The sequence below is a fragment of the Saimiri boliviensis genome, chromosome 4 (assembly GCF_048565385.1).
Source record: "Saimiri boliviensis isolate mSaiBol1 chromosome 4, mSaiBol1.pri, whole genome shotgun sequence".
NCBI lineage: Eukaryota > Metazoa > Chordata > Mammalia > Primates > Cebidae > Saimiri > Saimiri boliviensis.
This window is the reverse complement of record NC_133452.1, coordinates 34,094,606-34,120,639: the sequence shown is the minus strand read 5'-3', so window position 1 is coordinate 34,120,639 and position 26,034 is coordinate 34,094,606. Positions and strand designations below refer to the sequence as shown.

General features: G+C 36.7%; 2 long non-coding RNA genes across 5 annotated transcripts in view; one reads left to right on the top strand and one right to left on the bottom strand.

Moving 5' to 3' along the window:
• Positions 1–26,034, top strand: part of LOC141584260 (uncharacterized) — a 331,739-nt gene that overhangs the window by 132,340 nt on the left and 173,365 nt on the right. The gene's annotated exons all lie outside the window — the stretch shown is intronic.
• LOC141584128 (uncharacterized) lies at positions 7,700–13,580 on the bottom strand. Its single transcript, XR_012517075.1, has 3 exons — positions 13,386–13,580; positions 8,890–9,362; positions 7,700–7,969 (listed from the first exon to the last, which is right to left on the bottom strand). It is a non-coding gene; the product is annotated as an uncharacterized LOC141584128 (long non-coding RNA).

Below are 26,034 nucleotides of genomic sequence, written 5' to 3'. Positions count from 1 at the left end.
GGCCATGAGGCCTCAGTTTTCTGAAGGGGCCATTCACAGTCTTCTGGGTGTCAGTGATGACATGAACTGTGGTCATAAATCCTTCTGCGATACCAAAATTGTCATGGATGACCTTGGCTGGGGACACTAAGCAATTGGTGGTACAAGAGGCATCGCTGATGATCTTGAGGCTGTTTTCTCACAATTCACTTTTATCATGAACATGATGGCTTCAGCAGAGGGGGCAAAGATGATGACCCTTTGGGCCCCCCTCCCCGGAAGTGAGTTCCAGCCTTCTCCATGATGGTGAAGATGCTGGTGGACTCTGCAGCGTACTCAGTGCCAGCATTGCCTCATTTGATTTTGGTGGGATCTTTGTCCTGGAAGATGGTATTGGGATTTCCATTGATGACAAACTTCCCATTCTCAGTCTTGATGGTGCCATGGAATTTGCCATGGGTGGAATCATACTGAAACATGTAGACCAGGTAGTTGAGGTCAATGAAGAGAACATTGATGGCAACAGTACCCACTTTACCAGCTAGTGACCAGTCACCCAACATAGCCAAATCCCTTGACTCCATCCTTCATCTTCACTATCATGTGGCTGGTGCTGTGATGCACAAGTAAATGTGGCTGTCTCTCATGGGAGGAGCAGAGAGCCAAAATAGGGCTTATTCTATGCTTCTAAAAACTGAATCCTGGCCACACTTATTTCTCTAATGCTGTCTCCTCTGACTGAAAGTAACAAACAGAAAGCCCAGTATCCACTCACACAAATACACTCATCATTCATGCCTTTGCTGCAGAATGTGTCTGTTGTTCTTGATTAGGTTGTGATAATAATTTTACTGTTTACTATTTATTGAGAACTTACATTGTACCAGGGTTTGTTCTAAGCCCCTTATGTGCACCTATGTTATACATAAAAGAGCTGAAGTTTAGAGGAGTAGTTTGTCCAGAGTCATACATTCTGTAAGTAGGGTTTCTGAGATTAGAATTCCCAGCATTCTAATACAGGCCTGAATTTTGAGCCATGATACATACTGCTACCTGCTTATTTCTCACACTGAAGAATGGAAGGGATCATACTGACACTGCAAACCTAACATATACATCTTGTTTCCAGGAGGCAATAAGATAAATTGCATGGAAGCTCTGTTGGGAGGAATTTGGATGCTCTTACTGTCCCTTACCCTGAAGGTAATTATAAGGTCTTTTGAGCCCAGAGCTTGGCAATAGTTTCCAGTGTTGATAAGCCAAAGGTGGAGTATTTTCCTTTTTCCTTTGGTTAAAGATCAATTCACTTCTTTCATGTTTTCTTTTTAGTTGATAATAAAGGAGAAGAATAAAAGGATAACAGATGTGAATACTTAATCATGTTGCTTAATCTTATGGAGTGACATAAAAATATGGTTTGCTTTATCTAGACAGATGTGGCTTTATAAAATAATCATGGTCTTTTTGTTTGACTTGTAGACTAATTATGCATGAAATGGGTGCACTTTCTGGAAAGGTCATCTTGACTTTCAAAGGATTTCTTTACGCATTCATGATTGTCACTTCCTGATCAGTGTGGGACAATTTGAGATACATAAAACTCTATTCTGTGTTAAAGGACTATTTCAAAGATTCCATGTTTAACGAAATAAACCTAGAAATTAGAGAGCTGTGGTTGCTTGCACTAATTCATTCTGAAGTCTTCTCAGTGCTCTTTTAAAAATCTGTAGCTTTTTCTTTATTTTTTTCAGATATCAGGAAATTTGGATTTCCAATGTACTTAGCTTATCCTCAATAGTGGATGAAATAATTCATTTAGCATGTCCATTATGACACTAAATTAATAGTTCAGGGTAGTTAAAATTTCAGTGGATGCTGAATTGATACAAGAAATAGTTTCAACCTTGTGAACTGGTTTGGAATTAGTTGTCTATCATTAAATAGTAATTAAACATCAAAGGCTTAAAATGGCCCATAATGTGCAACAGCAAGTTTGTGTGTTAGAATAAGACACTTGAATTAATATATAGCTCATATTTTTATATAGCAATTATGTGGTGAAAAATATAATTATTTTATTTTTATGAGTTCATTGTCTACATTTTATATTTTAATAGTAGTTATGTAGTAATTGTCTACTCTGTGGTGATAAACAGAACACTTTTTATTATTTTAAAACTCATTTTCTAAAAGGATAACACAAAATTGGTTTATTTTGTTTTATTTATTTTTGAGACAATGTCTCATTCTGTTGCCCAGGTTGCAATGCAATGGCTCAGTCTTGGCTCACTGCAACCTCCACCTCCCAGGCTCAAGTGATCCTCCCATCTCAGCCTCCCAAGTAACTGGGACTACAGATGCACCACTATACTCAGCTAATAAATTTTTTTTTCTTTTTGTAGAGGCAAGGTCTCACTATATTGCCCAGGTTAGTCTCAAACTCCTGACCTAAGCGATTCTCTCATGTCTGACCCCCAAAGTACTGGAATTACAGGCATGAGCCACTGGCTAATTTTGTTTTAAATCCCTATATAGTATGTACTTTGAATATAGATTTTTTTTTGTAACTCATATTTGAAAATGTCTCTTTTAAAAAATTATATAAATATTAAAAGTATTTGAGAGTTTTTAACCTAAATCAGGAATTTGTTTTAACATCTGTTATCAGTCATCTGAAGCCGTAATACTTGGTTTTTAGAGCCATTTCACTTTATGATGTGAACATGCATGGTGCATTCACGGGGGGATTATATTTCAAAGTATGTGCAAAATTGTCAAACCTTGTATCTTTGGTATGTGGGAGGCTAGGGGAAGTGGAAAATGAATCCACTTTATTAGGGGCAGTGGTATATCATGGTGTGTGGGTCATCATTGTGAATCACAGGGAAAGTGGCATAGCATTTGAGATTGATCCACATGCCACCAGTAGATCTTGGCCCAAATCAAATAGAAGTAGTACAAGAATTAAGATAGCTAATACTGTATTTATCAATGGTTAATTATGTACCTGGCACAGTTCTAAGTGTAAAAGCATATTCAATCATTAATCTTCACAAAACCTTTAAAAATAAAATTGTTAGTAACTAGATACCAGCAAGGGGTGAGTATTCTACAGAGGAGCAAACAGTATGCAGTGGTTGGGTAACTTGTTACATAACTAGAAAGTGGAGGTGCTGAAACTGACCTTGGGAAGCTTGGCTACCCACTCAGCACTCCTAAATATTTTATTATATAAAAACCCCCTTTGGGACTTTGATTGAGGTCTAAGTCATAGAAATAATCTGTTTTCCCGAATTTTTCTTCATTAAGATGAAGGTTCTAACTTCCTGCCAGTAAATGTCTAATTTATCTGGAATTTTTATCTTCAGGATATTCAAGTCTCTTAGATTTTTTTTTTATTGTCCCAGTGGTCAGTCCAATATTGAGCTTAAGTCATTTTGAATTCAGCATTTTGTTTTCATGAAGATGTAGAAAACGTTCTATGGCTTTTTTTATGGGTTGCTCCTAAGCTTCCTCTAAGATATTTCTTCTTTCTCCTTTTTCCAGACACATAGTCACCCATCTAGCTTGGACTCTCTTTAGCTTTCTCCATGGTGGTCTCAATTCTAGTCTCCTTACAATTTATTTTCTAGATTAACTTAAGCAATGTTCGAATCACAAACTTTACTCTTGTCTCTCCATTTATCATTATATACAATCCAAAGCCCTTAACATGATAGTCCCAAGTCTTGTTGCTTTGGATCTACCTTTTTTGTCTTATCTTAAAATTCTTAATCATCATGGAAGCTAACATTTATTGAGCACTTACTATACATCAAGCACTGTGCTTACTTCCAGACATACAAAGATGAATAATAGAACATATTTTCTCCCTTTGTGATTATCACAGGGATTATCTTACTTAATTTTATGGAAACCTATGAGCTATGTAATATTATTAACTCCATCTTAATGAAGAGGAAATGAAGGCTTGAAGAGTTTGTATAACTTATTCAGGGTCACAAGATTGCCATATGGCAGAGCTGGGATTCACACCCTCACTTTTAAGCCCTATACAATACTCCCATGTCATAAATTTTCAAACCCTAACCCATCTTTAGACATATGGGACCACTCACCACTCCCTTTATATATCTCACGTTTTTCACTTCATTTTCTTGTTTTATGTCATTCTATCCTCCTTGTATGTCTGTCCCAATTTTCTTCCTTAATTCTGTCTATTGTATAACAACTGCCTTCAACCTGTGGACCTCACTGACTTCTTCCACCACAAACCAAAGCTTAATTTTTTTCTGAACTCCCATAGTGCTATAACCTTGTAGGCTGGTTATACGAACTATATGCTGAGCTTTATCGAGTGCTAAAAAAAATTTTTTTTTAGCAGTAAAAGCTTCTAATTATGTATCATAAGTAAGTTCTCAGAGAAGCTGATTCAGACTTTCCACTAAGGGGTTGTGTTGGCACAGAAGACATAAACATCAACCACATTTTAGCACAATTTTCATCATTCTCTTGTGGTTTGACTTTTCTGATGATATCTAAACTTAGACATAAATGGAAACCCCGCCTTATATGGATGACATGGAATGGAAAAGAAGCTCCATGGCCTTCCTGTTTAGCTGGTGGGTTTGACCTTTTCCACACGTGCATTTGCTTTGAACTCCTCCTAAGTTAGGTGCTACATGAATACAAGTTATAATTAACATGCTTTCTTTGGATCTCCTTGAACAAAATGTTCTCTCTCCTGATATGCTATGCATATTTACTTTGAATGAATAATAGTTTTGAATTTGGATTTAGAAAGCAGATAGCGTGACTGAAATGCATGTTTCTTCTTTGCCTTTAATCTAGGGCTGCAGGATGGAGCCCAAATGTGAAGGGAATAAAACATGAGAGAACCTCCTTGTTTAGCCATGAAGTAACCAGGGATAAAAGGTTTAGCTTATAGGCTCTCATCAAACCTGTTATCTTTCATTGAAAACTGGCGTATGGTATCACTATGCAGCTGCTAACCAGCTGTTTCCTTTCTACTGGGGTTCTTGTGAGCTCTCCGCTTTAAATTTATGTATCGCTTGGGATCCTGAAGGATGAAATAATGCTTGTAGGTTCAAGGTAGTGGTTGAAATGGTTGTTTGTACATTTTAAGACTTTTTTAGTTTAGTCCAACATGTTTAAAATGTTTTCTTCTAATTGCTATTGTGAATATGTAAATGTTTATTTAATCATGCCCAAGTGAGGAAAGATATAGAAACAATTCATAGGCTAATTCAAACCATGTTCTTACCTCTCTTGTTTGCCCTTCACTAATCTGCCAAGCCTGTATGATTGCCTCAGTTCTCCATTTAGCACCGAAGTTAGAGCTTTGAACACTGAAAAAAGAGACATTAATGTACTTACTTGTTTCCATATAGTGATAAATGTCATGGTCATGTAATGGCTACTTCAGTTTTCACGCCTTCACTGACCCGAGGACAGAGTTTCACCAATAGAAGAAAATCTTTTGGTTTGTCACAATGTGTATGGTCTGGGGTCAGACATATCAAAGAATTGTAAACAAAGAGCTCTGGACAGTATATCAGTGCTATGGCTTGAATATGTCCTCCAAAGTTCATGTGTTGGAAACTTAATTCTCAATGCCATAGTATTGAGAGGTGGGACTCTTAAGAAATGGTTAGGTTATAAGGGCTTCAGTCTCAAACATGGACTAATGCCCTTAGTGCAGGAATGAATTAGTTGTCACAGGAGTGAGTCCCTGATACATAGATGAATTTGTCTTCTCCCACATCTGTCATGCTCTTTTGCCCTCCTGTCTTCTACCATGAGATTACACAGCAAGAGGGCCTTCACAAGATACAGCCCCTTCACCTTGGACTTCCCAGCCTTCAGAACTATGAGCCAAATACATTCCTTCCTCTATAAATTATCCAGTCTTAGCTATTGTTTTAGAGCAGCATAACACAGACTAAGACAATTAGAATTTCTGCTAAGTATTCACATGCTGTGAAGTTTAAACCTAATGGAATATGTTTATGTTATCCTTTTTATTATTAGAAGGTTAACATTTTATTATTAGAAGGTTGAGGTTATAAAAATAATACCTAACACTTATAACACTTAACTACACACTAACTTTTCTACATATTAATTTATTTAATTTTCTTAATAAGTACTGTCAACATCTTTGTTTTGTAGATAAACTGAGACAAAAAATATTAAGAAATGTGTACATAATTACACAACCTGTAAGTATCAGAGACAGGATTTAGATGTAGGTAGATTAGCTCTTCACCCTGTACGAGACTGCCTTGAGTTGTTACAGTGAGCAAATAATTAATCAGATTACTAATTTCAGAAGTAGTCCAGTGGCAAGAGCCTCTATAATTCCTGTGTTTGGTATGTTTGATTGACTTCTCCTAAACGTTTAGAACTCTTTTTCATGATTCCCGAGGAACACCAGTGTTGGGACAGCAAAACTTCTACCTAGAGGATCAGCTAAGTCAAGATAAGGAATTTACAGTAGGCATATGTCAACCAATACAGAGCGAACTGAGCTGGGATTACTATATCATGCTCCAACAATTCAAAGTTTTCATAGGAATCTTTCTTTTCTAAAACCAAGTATAAAACTCTCATACCCTCTCATGTGAATTTATGTTAAATTTCAGAGCATATAGGATGGGCTTCTGAAAAATATTTTTGCTTGTTTGCTTTTGGATAGATAGATGGATACATGGATAATTAAGAGAAAGAAAAATCAAGTTCATGTTAGTAAAATTGCAACTTGCTATGTTTCATTTTGTTACCAGGAAGTAATGGCCATCTTTAAATGACTTATTCTTTCTTCAAGGCATTGTCTCCTGCTAAGCCTCAATAGACAGGTAGGGAAGAGAAGCTGTTGAAAGAGGGAGTGCTCTCTAGATAGTTTTCTTTTTTCTTCCTGAGCAGAGTTAGCACAGAATATGGAATCATTTAATCTCCATGTTATCTTTGGTGAGGGCCAATAATCTAAGGAGGAACAGAAGCTGAAATAACAATACCAACACCAACACCAACACAGAAAAGCTAAAATGAAATTACTGAGTGAATGATTGAGTCCTCTGTAATAGCAGCTTAATATGTTGGCTGTGTAGACCATATTAATAAGTTGTGGTTCCAGTTTGTATCTTAGAGCAAATAACTACAGCAAGAGTAGTATTAAATTCTTAGCAAAACAATAAATCCAGACCTACCAGTTAAAGGTCAAAGGTTTCCAGTTTACACAGTGAAAATATATACATGCTAGATTTGGCTTTAAAGCATTGTTTTCCTTTGATTTAAAGTGCATTTGTATCTTAGCTAGAAAAAACTGGTAGACTTTAACAATAGGTTGAAATACTCAAAACAGGGAAGAAATCAGTAGGCTTTAGCTGTAAGTTTAAATAGCCAAAACAAGCCACCAAATGAAAAAATGAAAGCTCATATGTGCTTTACACATAGCAGGCATGCTGAAAATAATTGAGTAAATGTAGATGAACATGAACAGGTGGAGATGAACCTGTGAATTAATGACACCATAATCTAAGGTTCTACTTGGGGATTGAAGGTCTTCCCTCTGGGGAGGTAAAGTGAACTAGTAAAATGACATGATCAACCAGCGCTAGGATAAGCTGTTTAGTCAGAACACTAGGTGAGGTCTCAGCTAAGGAGAATAAGTAGGTGGGAATAATATTTAAAGACTCAGAGAAGCAAACTTCTTTATTATTTATTTATTTATGTATTATTATTAGGGATCTCATTCTGTCACTCAGGCTTCAGTGCAGTGGAATTAGTATAGCTCACTGCAGTCTGGAATTCCTGGGCTCAGATGGTCTTTCCACTTCAGCCTCTCGAGTAGGGTGAAAGCCATCGTGTCCAGTGCAAAGTCCTTTATAAGGTGACATACTTGCCTTGGATAAAGACAAAGATGATCAGTGTTGGTGAGCAGTGTTATCCAATAGATCCAGATGTTTTGCTATCAAGTTCAAAAAAGTAGGCAAGGCAAAAGAATGGGCCCAGACAGAGCAGAATACAGGGGCTTCCCTTGGGAGGTAAGTGGGGCTAAACAGCATTTGGGACCCAGAATTTGTTTTAATACAGTGATTCAGAATATTTTACTAGCCCACTTCCAAATTTTCGTCACCTAATCATTAAAAAAACTCCTATGGCTGACGATTGAGGGAATCCACAAAATCTAAATTGCATGTACAAAAGGATAAATGTAAAATTTTGCACTGAGCTTAAGAAACTATTTCAGTGGATGATGGGTAGGGAGAACAAACTCAATCACACTTTACAGGAAAACAAAACAAAACATTGCATTAGGAATGTCAAAATTTAATCTCAACTGCCACAAGCTAACTGTGTGACTTCTAGCACAAGATCTTTTAGAATCTTAATTTCCTTATCCAAGAAAGAGGATGTTGGAAGATCATCTTTGAGGTTTTTCCTGGATTTAATTTTATAGTTCTATGGCCTCAAGTTTTCTTTTAAGTACAAATTCATATGAAGCCACGCTGTGGCATGTGATGCCAAAATTCTAATTCATTAGGAGAAATACATAGACTAGATTATCCCACTGTGTTCAGTGTAGTCACTGAACTAGATTGTCCATTTGGCTGGACAATCAAGTTAGGGGTTGCCACATATTTTGAAGGATACTAAAAAATTTATAGCAGATCTGGAGGAGGTTGATTGAGGTGGTTATCATTCCAGAAACAATTTTATAGAAGAAATCATGAGATGAACTAGGGTTCATTAGCCCAGGCCAGAGAAGAAGGAGGCTCCCAGTAACTTTCTTCCAGTATCCCTTCTCATAGCTCTAGGTGGAAGGCTGTAGGAAGATTTCCCTAAAGACTACATAAAAAAAAAAAAAAGAAGAAGAAGAAGAAGAACCTTCAAATGATGACAGTGTTCCAGTAATAAACTAGATTGCTTTGTGATGAAACTATTTCCCTCACAAGGATAATGTTCAGGCAAAAGTTGAAAGACCATCTCTGTGGGGAAAGCTGGATTTGAAGATTTTGAGGGTCCCAGGCACTCACAAGTGCTTCCGTCCTATGATATGCTCAGTCTTGACATTAGTTTTGAAATTACAATAAAAAAAATTATGTGCTAGTATCAGAAATGACCAATTTTTATGGCAAACTTTTCTGATTAATCAGAAATAAAATATTATAATTGTCAAAACTCAGACAATTTCATTTACCTCTAAATGAAGAAGTATTGAAAACAGCAATGTGATCTGGGGGCTTTTACAGTTTCTCTTGCTCCTTGGCCTCTTTATCCTTCATGAGCATTTTTCTGAGTGTATTTCTTTCACGTCTAATTCTGTCTTGGTACCTGCTTCTTGGAGAATCTGAATTGACCTAGTAATAAACACACAATAAATATTAGCAATCATATCTTAGTCTTTCCTCTATGACTCAAAATTAATTTGTTTTCTTCCTATGAGTAGTTTGTTTACTGTTGGTGGACATAGAATTTAAGTGAGTTGGAATTTTTTGTTGCTTTTCCTAATGGAAACATGGAAACATTCTTGCTGTTTGATGGTTACAAAATGCCTCCTTGTTTTAGGTGGATAGTAACAATTTAGAATTGAATTATAAAAAGAAAATATATTAAGGAAAAATGCTTTGTATCACTTAGTATTTACACTTCACATCTAACTGGACTAGTAAAATTTTAGTATTGGTGTGTACATGATCACCATTCATGTGTAGACAGTACTTAGAGGCAGAACAGCAGGAGGAAATGTAGAAAGTCAAACACTTGGCTAGGCAAAAGTCCTCACATCTTTGGATTAGGTGTCAGCCTCCCTTCTGTCTCCATCACTAGCATTTCCAGCCAATGCATCCCTGATTATTCAAAGCCAAGCATTTCCTCAAAAATAGCAGGAGGGATAGGAAACAGCATGTGCTTCCTGGTTTGGGAGGTGGCACAGGACTGTGGGGCAGCCAGTAATAGCAAACACCTAAAGCAGTAAAGGATTTGGTGACCTTGTGAACAGAACTTTGCTTTTCAGCAGAATGACACAATCACCTGTAGCATTTTAGTCTGGATTCAATTCCTAACCAGGGGGAACACGCTTACCGTAGAATCTTTACTTTTGGGGCACTAGTGTAATAAGGTAAACAGAACTGATGATACTGACTCATGCAGAGAAGAGAGACAGACACCCAGCTCCTCCAGAGTGTGGGGTGCCCATGGTAGAAATAAGTAAACATTTCTTTGCCCTGGAGTTGGTTAAGATCATTCAGGAATCACTTCATTGAGAAGGAGATTCTTGAAGAGAGTCCAAGAGGAAAAGCATAAAGCTATGTTTTTAGTGGATGGAAGGGTGTAATCATTCCTGTTAAAGGGAATTGCTGTCAATCACAGCTCTGAGGCAGAGAGAATAATTTGTGAATGGGGGCTGTGAACTTGGGTATACCTTTGAAGTTTTTAAACGCAGTGTAAGGCTACATATTTTAAGAAGCAGAGTTAGCCTGAAATATTTAAATTATTTAAACTTGTATCTCTTGAAGGGCAAGGGAAGAGGACCATGGTTTCTGTGGCCTCCCTAAGATAGCCTGCCACCTCTCCTGATGCTGGTGAATTCTTGTAATGGTGGAACAATATTAAGTGTTTCAAAAAGGAAGAAGTTCTTATTCCCAAGTGAGAGACCATGTAACCTAGAAATTAAAGGCAAGTGATTTGGATGAGGTGTGGATATGAATTACAGTTTTATTTCCTGCCAGTTATGTCACCCTGGGAAAGTTACTGAATCTTTCTGAGCTTCAGTTTCCTTATCTAAATGAATGGTGGCAATATTAGCTCCTATCACAGGATTTTTGTGAGAATTCAGTGAGATGTGCCATGTACAATGTTTAGCACACAGTGCCAGAAATATTTTGTGGGAGCACAGATTCAAAATGACTAATTAGAGCAGTTACTGAGGCGTCTCAGCGCAACAGCTGTGTTTATTATTGAATTGCTTGCAAAAATGGGCACACATGGCTTTTAAAATTTTTTTATTAAAAGTTAGTAATTTACAATGGCTTTATAAAAATACATGACTGCTATAACTGGCTTTTATTACATAGAACAGTTTATATTTTCATAAGTAAGATTTAAAAAAAAACAGAAGACTTCCTGTATTCTGAATTAGAGCTATCATCTGTTTAAAAATTTTATAATTAAGGAATAAAAGATAATTGTTTTTATAGGATATGGGCTCAATATATAATTACAAAATGAGTAGATTTACCTATTCAATAAATATTTATTTTAAATAATACTAAGCACTATAAAAAATAAAATAGGGGAATATGATAGGGAGTGGGCTGTATGTGTTTGTAGGTATTGTAGTGCTCTGAAGTTTAGACCAGGCACTAGTCTTAATGTCAGAATTTTAAAATTATTTGAAAATTGCAACTTCTATTAAGTGTGCTCAACTTAAATATTCCAGAATTTTTACGATAACATTCAAGTTTAAATTCAACATAACTGCAAAAAGTTGTATTTTGTTTATTTTCAGAGTTTGTGAACTTTTCCTGATGTTTTCCTAATATATGAAAATGAAATTGGGAAAAAAGTTACTTTCAGTAATTGGACTTTCATTCTTCGGTGTGGATTTGTTTCCCCTTTTGGCTAATGTTGCATTGACCTCTACAAGGCTGGCATTTCTAGAATACCAACTGAGTAAATTTTAGATTCTCCACAGTTGATTTTGTTAACGTTATCAGAAACTGTCAAGAACTTATTTGATAATTAGAAGTTTTTATGTTTGGATAGTAGTTAATTTGCAATCGTGCTGTTTTGTTGAATATTTGAAATTGGCTTGCTATTGATGTTCTAGAATGCTTTTTCCAAATATAATAGAATACATGTCTGAGTTCTCAGGCTTATTTGTTCATTTAAAAATAATGTATCAAGCAAGTGCTACATGGTTCTAGTATTAAACTGAACCCTACGCCACTGTGGATATTCTACCCTCTTTAGCTCAAAAGTCAGACATTTGATACAGTTCACCTTATTAAAAAACAATTTCCCCTTTAGATAGCTTTCATTCTAATATAAGGTTTTAGATATATTAAAAAAGACTCTAAAAAATTTTTATACTTAATTTAAAATTTTGTTCTCCTGGAAATCTAAAATCTGTAGGTCAAAAACATTTCTGTATAATGAAATATAGAGTAAAAATATTTCTGTATAATGAAATTATTTCCCTGATACAAGGTCTCATTTAAAAGAGTTTGTTTTCTATATGAAGTGTCCAGAGTAATAAATGATTTCTTCATCCTTGTGCTGCATCATCAAGAATTACTTATTTGACCACTTTGCTGTGATTTTTAAAGCTAATTTAGAATCAAAACTGAAGTGAGAAGTTGAACAGTAGCCCAGTTTTGTTCCTGCTTGGAAGAAGCAATTAATCTTTAACTTCCCGTATTTCTACCTACTCTCTTTCAAAAGCACAAATAATTTTCCTTACCAGAAACCTCCTAAATTTCATAGCATTCACAATGTATACTGACATGATGTAGGAGTGGTGACACAATATGTGCTTGAATTCAGAGCTTTTTGTCCTGTTCTTTTTGATTTAATGTTTGAAAAGAGTAGTGACATATGGACTTTGTTCTTATTCAAAGCCCAATTATGTTATGATTCCTGGCAAAAATGTTCACTATTATACAAGACCATAAAGGGTTTTTGAATTATTGACCCTACTCAATAAACTTAAAAGAGCTCCTTGTTCTTGGTCCCATGGGGGAAAGGGGAGCATAGGTAAGCATAAGCATAGGAAGGGCGTAAGAAAGGAAAGCAAGGAGAGATGAATATTGTAAAATGCTGTTATTTTAAACATGCTTGTTTTAGTGTACTTTCAAGGAATTTTAATGTAATGGAGAGAGCACAGAACTAAAAGCTAAAATGATGGGATTCCAAGCAGACTAAACTAAAGCACTTTCCCCACTGCAAGCCTACCTGCCTCTGTACCCCCATGTCCTCCTCCCATTGTGGTTGGAGGGGACAGTCCTTGTCATTGAGCCAATCATCTCACCAATGTCAGAAGCCCATTTCTTTATTATCCTGTTTTTATTATCCTCCTTCTATATCTTCTTCTCTCTTTCTACTGGATTTTCCTCATCGATATTTAAACGTATAGAAGTGTTTTAATTTATAAAAGTCTCTTTATCCTATTTTTCTCTCCAGTTACCACCCTAATCCTCTCCATCTTTACTCATGCATAAGAAGTGGTCACAGCAAGGCAACACTTGTCTTTACTCTCAATGGCTCCATTTCCATAGCTCTCATTCATTAATTAATTTTCCTCTGAAAGGGCCAAACCAAAGTTGTCAATCATGTCCCTGAAGCTAAGTTCAACAAACATTATTAAGTTTCATATCATTTACCCTCTTATCGAAGCACAGCAAAGCTGACCATGCCACTCCAGTAGATCCTCCACTGACCTGATTTCCATGATACTAAATCCTTTTGGACTTTCTACTGCCTCTTCAGTTGCTCCTTCTTCTTATTCATTCACCAGCCAGTGCTCCTCCATCTGCTCTGAAAGGTTGGACTTCTTCAAGCTTTAATCTTAGGCTCTCTTTTCTTCTCCATAGACCAGCATTTCTCAGTAATTTTGGGATCTTAAAGAATCCTTGACAAAAAATTATTGCCATCAACTTCCAGTATATTAGCATGATCAGTAAGTTGCAGACATAATAAACTAAAAATACTATTAATACACTTTTGGAGATAAAATGATAGTTTTCTATGATATGTTTATTTTGGCCAACTTCTTATCAGCCCACTCATTTCATGTGGTTCTTCTTCCCACTAAGGATATCAACTTGAATGTAAGTCAATAGCTTGAGTAGAACAAACTTTAGTTTTTCCTTTTTTAAAAAAAAATTTACAATTTCTTCTGGATTTTTAAAACCTTATCCAAGTAGACTTAAGATTATTATTACAAATGTCTACTATGTAATTACTATGTAATGCTAACACTTTAGGAGGCTGAGAAAGGAGGATCACTTGAGATCAGGAGTTGAAAACCAGCCTGGTCAACACAGTGAGACCCTATCTCTGCAAAAGAAAAAATATTAGCCAGATATGGTGGGACTTGCTTATAGTCCCAACTGCTCAGGAGGCTAAGGCAGAGGATCACTTGTGCCCAGGAATTTGACGCTGCAGTAAGCTATGATTGTGCCACCACACTCCAGCCTAAGTGACAGAGCAAGAGTCCATCTAAACATACAAACAAATAAACCAAAAAACCCCTCATTCCCCCAAATGTCTACTTTAAAAAAAATGCTAACAAGGTATGGTATGTAGTATATGGTGAATGGCAAGAGTGCTTTTTCCCTATTCACAACTAAAGATGATTTTTTAGCTAACCTTTCTTGAAAAAAGAAAGGCAATAAACTTAGCTTATCTTTTCAAATTTTAATTCCTTTATCATAATAAATTCTTAAAATGCATAGATTAACATAATAAATAACTGGCTTAAGCCAAAATAATTTTTTAATTGTATTTACTTAGAAGCATCCAGAATGTCAACAACATGGCTGCAACTCTTTTTTTTTTTATTTTTATTTTTTAACAATTATAGAGTGGTATTCAGTTAACAAAACAATTATTTAGTATAAGCTGCGTCAAAGACAATTGAAGATGAAAGAACTACCATCTCCACATATAACAAATTTTTGCAGTGTACCAATAAGAACTATTTAAATTTCCATGTCACTTTACAACCCCCATACCATGCCAGGTAAGGTTACTGGCTATTGAAAATGCTATTTGGAGAGGGCTATCTAAAGACACATTGGGTATTGTGTTAACTATACAGAGAAAGACACTGTATCGTTTAAAAACAAGTTTTATACAGCCTTACATTTCAATTTATTTCTTTAAAATGAATCCGTTGTTTACAGGAGAGTTAAATGCTTTTTGGACAAGAAAAACACTTTTAGACAAGAACCATCTTATTTGTTGTCATTATCTCTTCCTCCTCTTCCTCCTTATTCTTTATCTTCATCTTCTTCATCTTTTTCCTCCTCCTCATCTCCATCTTCCTCCTTTTCCTTCATTTTCTTACTCCTATTTTTTTTCCTGCTACATCAGGCTTTCCTTTAGCTCAGTGTGCAGCAATATTCTTTGCACAGTTTTCCTTCAGCCTTGCATTCTTCATTTAAGGCTGACTGTCATCTGCAGCACTGTCATTCCACGTCTCTCCCAGTTTCTTTGCAACTTCACCAATGGATAGGCCAGGATGTTCTCCTTCAATTTTGGGGGGATACTCAGAAAAGAATGAGGCTGAAGGAGGCTTCTTGGGTGCATTGGGATCTTTGAACTTCTTTTTCTTTTCTCTTTAGGAGGTATATGAGTTTCATTTCTCTTTTGTAACAAGCATTGTCTGCCTTTGCAGCATCTGCAACTTTTTCTTTCTTCTTAGTGGACATGGTCTTCCACCTCTCTGGGCACTTATTAGAAAACTCTGAAGAGTTGGCCAAACATCTGGGTGCTTCTTCTGCTCCTCCCAGCAAGTTTGCACAAAGAATGCTGTGAAAACACTTTTGTCTCTTGGCTTCTTAGGCTCTCCTTTGCCCAGGTTTAGTTATTTTTCCTCAGCGAGTCACAGAATTATCCAGAATCACACAGTGCCCATCTGGTTCTCACTTGTGCTGCCATTGTCTTTATGGAGCTGTATGTACTGCAACTGAGATTTACTTTTTAAAGGTAAACTTGATAGATTTAATTAAAATTGTTTTTCAATTGACTTTGATTAATATTATTTACAACACGAAGATTTATTGTGAATGATGAATAGTATACCTCCTAAAATAATAAGTCAAAGCAACGTAAATAAAAATACAGCTTAGGACATATATAAAAGTCAAAGTCTTTAGTATAATCATTTTGCTATAAAGACACATACACACTTATGTTTATTGCAGCAGTGTTTACCATAGCAAAGAACTGGAGCCAATGAAAATGCCCATCAATGATAGACTGGATAAAGAAAATGTGGGACATATATACTATGGAATACTATGCAGCCATAAAAAAGGAGAAGTTCATGTCCTTTGTAAGGACATGGATGAAGCTGGAAACCATCATTCTCAGCAAACTAACACAAGAACAGAAAACCAAGCACTGCATGCTTTCACTGATAAGTGGGAGTTAAACAATGAGAACACATGGACAAAAGGAGGGGAATGTCATACACTGGCGCTTGCTGGGAGGCGAAGGCATAGGGGACGGATAGCATTAGGAGAAACCTCTAATGGAGATGATGGGGTGATGGATGCACCGGACCACCATGGCATGTGTATACCTATGTATACCTTCACATTATGCACATGTATTCCAGAACTTTAAGTATAATTTTAAAAATTTAGTTTAAAGCTTTAACAAATAACTTTCTTTGTGAATGACATGATTAGGCTGAAACACAGATCTAGAAGTTACAAAATTATTATGCAGCTGTGTTTTGGTTTCCCAATGTCTATTATAGACCTGAATATGGTTAAAAGTATTATTTGAAACAAAGGAAAGAATGAAATTTACACATGTAATGTGAAACTTGTGCTTGGTTTTGGCTGCAAAAATACTCAATTCTAGGTCAAATATATGAGGTAAGCATTTGATTACTTCATTTTTGACTATGATCAGACAATTTCTGCCCTTGGTGTTTCTTAAAAAAGAAAATGTTTGGTCATAAATCAAAAAAGTTGAAAACCATAGCAAAATGTTCACTGCTTCACTGCAAATGGCAGGATACTCTGCCTTCACAGAAACCTAGAACTCACATAGGGGCAGAACTCTTATTGTCATTTGTAGTGAATAATCAGGCTTCAGCTCAAAATTCTTCCTCTTTTCTGAAAATCGAATTCTCATGATATGGAGAAAATCTAGAGAAAGCATCCCCTACCAAGTCAGACACTTGGATTGAAAGGAAAAGTATACTCTGCAGTTCTCTGGATGGTTTTCAGTATGCTTTTATCATCCTCAATTTCAAGCCCAAGCAGCAGTTGAAACATTTCATGATTTCCTTCTGTGACTTGTTTTTCCCTAAAGATTCAATTTCTTTAAATTCAATAATCATGTCACTTGAAATAAAAAAAAAAATTTCTGGGCCATACAAAGGCTTGTTTGTTTGGATAAGGTAATGGAAATAGCCTAGTTTCTGCAGCCATTCTTCATCTTGAAAGCCTCTAGCAAAATCTGACCTACTAATTTCTTCAAAGTGCTACCTTTCAGCTCTAACACCCTGTTGAGACCTCTTCCTCTGCCAACCCACTGGATGTAGGTTTGTTAGGTGGTCTCTTTCAAGATTCTCATACCATCTTCAAGCCATCTGCAGTTAACTGGTCTATGTTTAATACTAATCATTCTTATAGCATTACTCAGATTTTTTTATTTGGTATTTAAGAGTTTTTAACACCAGTAACTCTCTAGAAAGAAATCAGTGTGTTGTGATGTCAGTGTGAAGGTGAATTTTTTGGGGGCACCATCAACACAGATGCCAGTGGTGTTCTTGCAAAATAGACTTTCTGTTTTCAGATATAAAGATGAACAGAAAAAGTATCTTGTCCTTTACTTGTTTTGGGCAATATTCTGCAGTAGAAAAAAAAGTTCTTAAATTTCAACTTTATTTACAAATCTTACAAATGCTACAGCATGATGTTTATTGGTGAAATTTGTTTATTTATTGAAATGGAAAACGAAGCTGTAACTTTTCAGTGTATTATACAAAATACCTTCATCATCATGTGACATGCCATCAATATGTCAACATATTATGCTGGTTGAGAGTGTGACTTTTTCCGTTTTTGAATGGAGCCTCATTGTAGCATTTTCCTAATTATGACGTTACGTGCTATTCTGTTCTTACCAACCGTGCAACTTTTCCTTTTCTAGGCTATACATTATGCTTTGGATAATTCCAAAATAACTTGCTTTCAGAGCCTTTTCCTTGAGTGTGACTTTTTTTTTAAACAAAATATTTATTTTGTTTGTTTGAGATTCAAATTATTGTTTGAAATAATCAGCATCTTTACTTGTTAAATGGCTGTAATTTGTAGTTAAGTATCTTTTCAATTTTGCTAGTTATTGCTGCATTTTTAGTTGTTTGGTACAGAGTGTGCACAATAGAGTAGGTCAACTCAGATGTAAAACTCATTGTTAAGTAGATTTGACTGAAAAGTGAACTAACTTTGGGTTCTCTGCACTGGGGCAGTACATTGACTCAAAAGATTTCAATTTTTATCCAATGTTACCAAAACTGTCCAGAGACCTAAGCCTAGACGCTTTCTTTTCTCATACTTCATCTTCAGAAATCATCAACTCAGTATTCAGACATATTTGTGGAACGCAAAGGCAAATGAAATATAAAACAGAAAGGTACAACAAGACCTACAATACAGTCAGTCTATTTTTAACTTACCGAATTAACATTCAGCATTTATTACAACAAGCAGCAGGGATCAGATTAGTCTTGGTGTGTGTAAGTATCTTCTTTATGATGAAAATGTCCCACTGATTTTCTGTTACACCTGTAGAGCTTATTTGCTTCCTTGTCGGAGGCTGTGTCTAAAGGGAGGTGGGAAAGGTAATTTGGAGAGAGAAGTTGGACATCACCTTGCTACCTTCCTCATCTTTGTGCACCAAACACTCAACAGATATCCAAGGCCTCACTCACCAGGTGTCAATATCTGAGAATGGATGTATCTACATAAATACTATCTTATGTACATTAGGACAAAATCTGATGTTTAATATTTCTTCAATCAGTGTTTCACATGGAAGTCTCAAGACATCTGGCAGCCCACTAGGATTCTGTAGAACTTCTGTTGAGACACCTTGCTGAGACGATTTTACCTACAACTCATGGCTTCAGTTATCTAATGCTTTCAAATTTATGTTTCCATTTGGTTATGGATGTAACCAAATTGCTGACTCACCATCTCCTCTGGAACATTTCATAGGCACAGCAAACTCAGAATGCCTAAAACTAAATTATCAGTTGTGTCTCTCCTCCCTCCCTGACCATGCAAAAAAGAAAATTGTGAGCCCCTTCCAATGTTGTTCCCCTCAGCAAATGGCACCAATATCCACTAACTGCACACCTCAGCAACCTGGACATCATTCTTTACTCATTTCCCTTAACTGTACCTCCCATTCTATGTTTAATCAGTCTCTAATTCCTATTGATTCTGTTTATTAAATGTCCCAACATTGAATCTTATTCTATACCCCACCACTCCGAGTCAAACTACTCCCTTTCTTAGGGCTGAATTTCCAGGATATTCTCTTAACTGGTCTTTCTCATCTGCTATGAAACCAGTCCAAGCCATTCTCTACTTTGTTGCCAATTGAATGATGTTTTAAAATGCAAAATCTTATCCCGTTTCTCCCTGCTTAAAACTTCTTGATAACTACCAACACATTGCTCCTAAGATGAAGACTGAAATCCTTAATAGGACATACAATGATGTGTGTGATCCTCCCCTGCTAACCTCATAAGCCTCTTCTCTGACTTCTCTCTTCCCTTATTGTATTCTGTCCACAACGACTTATCAATCCCTTCTTTTAAGAGGCTCCCTCATGCTGTCTTCCCTCTGCTTGAACACCTCCCACTCCTTTCGCTCTTACTCATCCTTCAGATCTGAGTTGAAATGTCATTTCCTCAGAGAAGCAAGAAGTTCCTTAGTACTGTGTATTTCTGCCTAATTTCACTTACCACAATTCTAATTGCACAATTTATTGGTTATTATCTATCCCTGAAGCAACTCTGATTGCTCTTGGAAGGCAGGAAATGCATTTGTTGTGTTTACCACCTATCTTCAGCGTTCACATACAATAAAAACAATTGGTGGGACAAATGAGTAAATGAATTATTCAATTCATGAATTTACTTCTTTTATGCTATTGCTCTCAAGTTTAGGAATAAAATTACTATACTCATTACATAAAAGAAACTGGAATCTCTAATTTTTGGGTTTTTTTATTAATAAGAAAAATTGCTTAGCACTTAAAATGCCTTTTTAAAAAATGATGCCTAGCCAACCATCTCATGTGTGTTGTACGTTTTACGTGAGGAAATGAGTTTTTGATACACAGCAAAATAATAAGCAACATGAAATTGTAAGTTATAATAATAGTCTGTGACTCTTTATTAGCATGAAAAATCTTCCCATTTATTTATAAGACCAAATAAAAATATTAACTTGAGATTAGCACTGCAGCTGTTGAGCATTTCAGTGCTTGTTAAATATTGGAGGACATAATTTAAAAATATACAAAGAACATAACACAGATCACTTTATAGAAAAAGAAATTTTGAAATTAGTGTTTCCCACAAAGAAAAATACTTAAATATATAATTGTAATACATATATATGCCAAAATTGGTATTTATTTTCATTTTTGTTTGGCTGTAAGCCAACATAGACATGAATGTAGCTCTTTTCTCCTGGCAGAGAAGAACACACTATTCAAATTCAATCAGAGCATCTAGATGTAAATGAGCTGTTCATCTAGAGTCCCCAGGATGTTCACTTTGGTTTCAATCCTTCCATACTGGATCTGTACCAAGACTTCTCTATTATTACTGTTAACTAGCAGTTCTGGTAAAATTAAGTAATATTGTTATGTCAGCTTGAAATCCTTAAGGCTGACTAGTGATCTCAAAGAAAGTTAAGATTTTCTCAATAATTATTTAAAGTATGATGATTAAAAATTAAATTCCCGATGTGATCCATGAGGATTTTTTTCCCCTCCCTCCCTCTATTTTAGCAAAACAGGGCAGGTATTTATCAGAGAGGAATCCAAAATCAGAAGTAGAAAAGGGATGGATTTTAAGATCTTCTCTGTCTTCATTTAGTCTTCCCTTTCTTTCCATAGTAGATCATCATAAAGATTTTCATTCTCATCATCTTCACATTGGGTAGGTTGAAGAGGAGCAATAAGAGAAGGGGTTGGTCTTGCCATCTCAGGTGCAGCAGAGGTGGAAAACAATCCAGGTGGTTATATAAATATCAGTCAAAGGAGATGTCAAGACAAAGATTATTACCAGAGATAGGAAAGTACATTTCATAATGATAAAGGGATCAGTTCATCAAGAAAATACAACAGTCTTAATTGTACACCTAATGACAGAGGATAAAACAAAAGTTGATAGGGCAAAAGGTTGATAGGCAAATTCTCATTTATAGCTGGTGTGATGGTTAGATTTATATGTCAACCTGGCTGAGATACAGTGTTCAGTTATTTAATCAAACACCAATCTAGGTGTTGCTCTGAAGATATGTTGTGCATGTGGTTACATCTACAATCAGTTAACTGTAAGTAAAGGATACTATCCTTGATAATGTGGATGTGGGTTCGCCTAATCAGTTGAAAACCCTAGAGCAAAAATGGAAGATAATCTGCCTTAAGACTGAAGCATTAACACTTACCTGAGTTTCCAGCCTGCTGACCTATCCTATTGATTTCAGACTTGCCAGCTCCTATAATCACAGGAGCCAATTCCTTAAAATAATTGTCTTAACACATAGATATGTATATCTGCTATTGTGTCTGTTTCTTTGGAGAAACCTGACTGACATAGTGGTTTTAGCATCCTTTTGTCTAAGCAGACAAGACAATCAGTAAATATACAGAAGATTTAAACAGCATTATTAATCAAATTGATCCAATTAACAAATGCAGATCTAAATTATTTCAAGTACTTGTGGAATATTCATAAAGATCAGCATATGCTGCATCAGAAAAAACATCTCAACAAATATCAAAGGTTGAAGTGATACATAGCATGTTGTGTGACCACAGCAGTGTTAAAGTGGAAATTAGTAACAAATATAAGTAGAAAATCCTCAGTATTTCGAAATTCAGCAACATTTTAAATAACTCATGTGTCAAATGAGAAATTATGTTGGGGTCTAGAAAATTTTTTGAACTGATTGATAAAAGAAAACATTATAAATGTGTGAGATGCGGCTAAAGAAGTGCTTACATTGAAAGTCATAGCTTTACATGCTTATGTTTAAAAAGAGGAAATTTTACAATCAATGACCTAAACTTCTACTTTGAAAATCTAGACTAAAAACGTCTCTGGTTTCCATCGTTACATGTAAGGAGTTTGGAAGTCATTACTCCATCCTAACAACAAATAAAAAGCTTAAAAGGAGCTGGAAAATAAACACTCATCTCAGATCTATCAGAGAAGTGAGGTCACAGGGCAAACTACTGTCCTAAAAATGAGAGAGACTGAATACAGAGAATCACAACTTATAGGAGCAGAAACCCATGAGCAGAAACCTCCACAAGAACCAGTGCTGAGTTATATAAACCTAAACTCTAATTGACAAATTCTTAGAGCCTTAGTGTGAAGAAATCTGAGAGCTAAAACTCCAGGGGAACCCAGTCGTATTTGAACACCCACACTTTCATGAGTTTACCATTAGGAGATTGATCCTATTCTTACAGTAGGTATTGAAGAAAAATTCTCTCATGCTTTTGGCAGGGGCAAGGGGAAAGTAATCATTTAAAAATACACCAGAGCATACCAATCTTCTTAACAAGGCCTGCCCTCAGGAGAAACTATTTTTACCAGAGCCTAACCTATTGGAGTTTTTCAGAGCCCAACTGACTGAGGGAAAGGAAATATTCAACTATAGCCCACTCTAGCTATCCTCTTCCACCTAAAAGGGGAGAAAAGTGAGAAGCACATGCAAAGTTCACAATTCAGAGGCACAGGCTTACTAAAACACTGAGCACTCATCACAGTGCTAAAGAAATCTTCCCTGACCCACACTGTTCCACCACATCATTGAAGGCCCATTTACTGTAGTTCCTTTTACCCAGTTCATGCCCACCATTCAGCAAAGAAATTATAAAGCATACTTAGAGGCAAAATATACAGTTTGAAAAGAGTAAGCCTCAGACCCAGAGTTGAATATAGTAGGAATGTTGCAGTTACCATATTAGGATTTTTTAAAAATTATGACTGATGTGTTAAGTTCTCTACTGGACAAAACAGAGAACATGCAAGAACATATGCATAATTTAAGCAGAGTGATGGAAATTCTCAGACAGACTAAAAAAGAAATACTACTAAAAGAAATGCTAGAGATAAATAACCCTGTAAGAGAAATGAAGAATGACTTCGGTGAGCCCATTAGTGGGCTGGAGATAGCTGAGGAAAAAAAATCTCTGAGCTGAAGGATATGTTAACAGAAACTTTGAAAACTGAAAAAGAAGGAGTTAAATACTAAAAATGATGAAATGGAATATCTAAGAAATGTGATAAAACTACAAAAGTTGTGTTGCAGTTTTACAAACTACATATAAAACTAATGTAGTGGGAATATCAGGAGAAGAAAGAGAAAACAGAAGCAATAATTGAAGAAATAAAGACAGAATTTTCCCCAAATTTATGACAGATATCAAACCACAGATCCAGGAAGCTGAGAGAATACCAAGCAGGATAAATGAAAACAAACAAACAAACAAACAAAACAAAACAAAACAAACCCTCAAAAAACCTACACCTAGGCATATCATATTCAAATTGCAGAAATCCAAGATAAATTCTTGAAAGAGGTCATAGGAAAAAAACACCTTACCTCTTGAGAATCAAAAGTAAGAATTACATCCAATTTTCTTCAGGAATCCATGCAAGCATAAAGAGAGTAGCATAAATTATTTATGGTGTGTATTAGTCTATTTTCAAGCTGCTGATAAAGACATGCTTGAGTTTGGGTAATTTATAAATAAAAATTGACTCACATTCCATGTGGCTGGGGAGGCCTCACAGTGATGGTGGAAGGCAAAAGTCATGTCTAACATGGCAGCAGAGAAAAGAAAATGAAAGAGGTTTTTCCTTATAAAACCATCAGATCTCTTTATATGGAGTCTCGGTCTGTTGCCCAGACTGGAGTGCAGTGGTGTGATCTCGGTTCACTCCAACCTCTGCTGCCCTGGTTCAAGCAATTATCCTGCCTCAACCTGCTGAGAGGTTGGGACTACAGGCATGCACCACCACACCCAGCTAATTTTTGTAATGTTAGTAGAGGCAGGGTTTCACCATGTTGGCCAGGACAGTGTTGATCTCTTGACCTTGTGATCCCCCTACCTCGGCCTCCCAAAGTGCTGGGATTACAGGCGTGAGCCAATGCATCTGGCTAAAAATCATCAGATCTTGTGAGACTTAACTACCGTGAGACTTACTCCCATGAGAACAGTATGGGGAAAACTGCCCCCATGATTCAATTATCTCCCATGGGGTCCCTCCCACCACACTTGGGAAATTATAAGAGCTACAGTTGAAGATGAGATTTTGGTGGTGACACAGCCAAACCATGTAATTCTGCCCCAGCTCATCCCAAATCTCATGTCCTCACATTTCAAAACCAATCATGCCTTCCCAATGTTCCCCTAAAGTATTAACTCATTTCAGCATTAACTCAAAAGTCTCATCTGACACAAGGCAAGTCCCTTCTGCCTATTAGCCTGTAAAATAAAAAACAAGTTACTTATGACCTAGATAATAATAGAGGTACAGGCATTTGATAAATACACCCATTCCAAATGGGAGAAATAGGCCAAAATGAGGAGCTAAAGGCCCTATGCAAGTCTGAAATCTAGTGAGGCAGACAAATCATAAAGCTCCAAAATGATCTTTAACTTCACGTGTCACATCCAGGTCAGACTGATGTAAGAGGTGGGTTCCCATAGTCTTTGGAAGCTCTGCCCATGGCTCTGCAGGATACAGACTGTCTCCAAGCTGCTTTCACAAGGTGTTGCTGAGTGTCTGTGGCTTTTCCAGGTGCCTGGTGCAAGCTCTCAGTAGATCTACCATTCTGGGGGCTGGAGGACAACTGCCCTCTTCTCACAGCTCCACTAGGCAGTGCCCCAGTGGGGACTCTGTGTGGGGGCTTCAGCCCCACGTTTTCCTTCTGCACTTCCCTGGCAGAAGTTCTTCATGAGGGATCGCCTCATGCAGCAAAATTCTTCCTGGACATCCAGGAGTTTCCATACATCTTCTGAAATCTAAGCAGAGGATCTCAAACCTCAATTCTTGACTGCTGTGCACCTGCAGGCTCAACACCATGTGGAAGCTGCCAAGGCTTGGGGCTTTCACCCTCTGAAGCCACAGGCTGAGCTGTAGGTTGGCCCTTTTTAGCCTTGGCTGGAGTGGCTGGGACACAGGGCACCAAGTCCCTAGGAGGCACACAGCAGGGGAGCCCTGTGCTCCACTCATGAAACAATTTTTTACCTCCTAAGCCTCTGGGCCTATGATGGGAGGGGCTGCTGCAAAGGTCTCTGACATGCTCTGGAGACATTTTTCCCATTGTCTTGGTGATTAACATTTGACTCCTTGTTACTTTTGCAAATTTCTGCAGCTGCCTTGAATTTATCCTCAGAAAATGGGATTTTCTTTTCTATTGCATTGTCAGTCCTCCAAACTGTTTCAACCTCTGCCTGTTTTTCAGTTCCAAGGTTACTTTCACATTTTTGAGTATCTTTTCAGCAGTGTTCCACTCTACGGGTACCAATTTACTGTATTAATCTGTTCTCATGCTGCTGATAATGACATACCCAAGGCTGGGCAATTTACAAAAGAAAGAGATTTAATGAACTTACAGTTCCATGTGGCTATGGAAGCCTCACAGTCATGGTCGAAGGCAAGGAGGAGCAAGTCACATCTTACATGGATGGCAGCAGGCAAAAAGAGAGAGCTTGTACAGGGAAACTCCCCTTATAATACAATCAGATCTTGTGAGACTTATTCACTATCATGGGAGCAACATGGGAAAGACCTGCCCCCATGATTCAGTTACCTCCCACCAGACCCCTCCCACAACACGTGTGAATTCAAGATGAGATTTGGGTTGGGACACAGTCAAACTATATCAGTGCATTAAGGATTGTCATGTCTTAATGGAGTATGGATCCTTTTATCATCTTGCTGTGTCCCTCTTTATCCCTATTTCCTTGTTCAGAAATCTGCTCTGTATGGAATTATATAGCTACTCCTGATTTCTTTTGATT